The sequence below is a fragment of the Arachis duranensis genome, chromosome 8 (genome assembly GCF_000817695.3).
Source record: "Arachis duranensis cultivar V14167 chromosome 8, aradu.V14167.gnm2.J7QH, whole genome shotgun sequence".
NCBI lineage: Eukaryota > Viridiplantae > Streptophyta > Magnoliopsida > Fabales > Fabaceae > Arachis > Arachis duranensis.
This window is the reverse complement of record NC_029779.3, coordinates 44,217,812-44,220,450: the sequence shown is the minus strand read 5'-3', so window position 1 is coordinate 44,220,450 and position 2,639 is coordinate 44,217,812.

The following is a 2,639-nucleotide window of genomic DNA, read 5'->3' as shown; positions in this document are numbered from 1 at the left end:
TTTAAATTAATATGTTAGACACTTGATAGCACTTAGGATTAGAACTAACAACGTTTCTTACCAAATTAACGTTTAATTGAAAATGTCAAATAGAGATAAATATTGGTCGTTATAACTTTTGTTTAAATTAATTATGATTAATATTGTCAGCGTTCAATTTTTTATGGTTAGAAATAATAATTATTTATTTATTTTATATTAATGTTCATGTATTGGTGTCAAAACTAACAAAATAAAATATAAAATAAAATAAAATGGAGTAATATTTACTTTATATAGGAGGCTATATACCAAAAGACACCTTTGTATGTTGGCAAATATATTTATGTTAGAAACCAAACTAAAGCTACTATGAAATATATGTTTCACTAACTAAGAGTATGAGACGCATACAATTATACAAAACAGAAGAAACTCGGTTCGGTTATTTGTCTCAACACAAAAAAAAATTAAAAAAATTTAATAATCCAATTAAAATATTTTTGTAAAATAATTGTGACCAATTGATACACCCTTATCAAGAAATACTAGTATATGAGAATGTTGATTTTGTTAAATGTTTAATTGACAACAAAAGTTTATTTTCTAATAAATTTAAAACTTAACATACAGAAAGGATAAATCATGTTATTGTGTGTGTGTTTTTTTTTTGGTGAAAACTCAGGTGAAGTTAACTTCACGTGAAGTTGATATCTGAGAGCCGTTAGATGAAAATTTAGTCAGATCAGTCAAATCATCTAACGGCTCTCAAGTATCAACTTCACGTGAAGTCGATTGCATTAGAAATATAATTGTTCAAGATTAAAGACAAAACAAAAATGGATATCTCTTAAAATCACAAAAAATAATAGAAGAAAAAAAAATGCCTAAGTTGGAACCTAAACAGAGCTCCCAACCATTTTTTGATGCAGCTTCATAGATGTGGTTTTTTGTTTTCTAATTATCCTCTTAATTTTTAAATTTTGTTCATATTAAAAACAAAAAGAAATAAGCTAACAATCATCTTAAACAAACACAAAATTAGCAACACCTCTAACTAACAAAGCAAAAACCAAAATTCAGAATCTTCCGTTGAAATATAAATGTTGTTTCTTGTTTCCCAAATAGTTCATATTGTTACAAACCAACCCCTTCAGGTACGTTCTCACTTGCCTCTTACCACTCTCCGTCTATAAACACTATTGATTTTACTACACAACCTCCTACCATACCAAATGAATTTTATCAACCATATCAAATAAACTATTTTTACTGTAATTGATTACAAAATAAATTCATTTATGAAGGTTGTAACATAATGATTAGCATGTAGTGATACAATGACTTATATAGTATTTTTTTTTAAGGTAATTCACACAAACAAATTAAATGACCTTTAATATTATACTAATATTCTGAAATAAAATTGCTTACATGTATGTTTGAAATGATTTCTATATAAATCAAATGAATGGAGCTCGATTTAAGCCAACTCTATGTAAATCGAAGTTAACATATTTGATTTACTAAAAGAGAATCGTACATCATGCAATTCGAAATAAACTGTTTCGATTTACTAAATGTTTTGCCTACTAAAAAAATCAAGTCTAAATGATTCGATTTACCTTGAAAACGAGCCAAGCATATAATTCTGATTCAACTAATTTGATTTACCAAATTCGTTCATTTATTTTGTATTCATATGTTGTTAAAATTTTTAATTATACAAATAAAATAACACAATTTAATTAATATATTCTTAATGACTCGCATCGTTTGATAGAAAATATGAGTCTATAAAAAATACATTGCATTTTTATAAAGTTTAAAAATTTTATTATTTAATAGGTACGTAACGAATACATCCCAAATTTTTATAATACTCATAACATCTTCTAAAAAAAATTTAAATTTTATAAAATTATTTACAATAAGAGAATACATATAATATTATAATAATAACAAGATTCTATTCAAGCGGTACTTGAAGGTTCAAAGAGTGCTTGTTTAGGTGAAGATGGATTGAACATTAGTCAGTCCGGTAGGATGGTGAGGCTAAATCCGGGGAGTGTGGAGGTAGTACCAGCAAAGGCACTCCGACGCCTAAGTCAAAGAGCTATAGAGGTAGGGAATAAATGTTAGAGTAGAATGATCATACCTAAGAGAGTAATGGGACTCCCCTTTTATAGATGGTATAAGTTATCTTATCTTTGAGATAAGGGATCACACCTCTTATAATTTGGAAAATGGTTAAGAGGTAGAGACGGTCCCGAACCATTAAGATGGCGGGAATATTTTTGGGCCGGTTGGTATTGAGCCCATTAAGAATTCAGACACCAGGTCCAGAACAGTTGCCTTTGAACAAGAAGGTAAGCTTGCTTTAGTCTCCATGCTGATTAAGTTCGGTTCTCCGTAGTTTAGGATATCGTGGATCTTCACGTGGTAAAGCGTAACTCTACTTTGTGTTTTAAAGACTTTTGGGCCTCTTGGTGAATTGTTTTGATATTTTAGTTTTGTTGACTTTGTATATCTGTTTCGTTGGCCTTGGAGGTAATCAGTCCCCAAAGTACCTGTTTTGTTGAGTTTCGTTTAATATTTTGGATTTACTTGTTAAAAAAAGGAAAACTTTACTTGAATATTTATAAGGCGAGGGCCTCGTC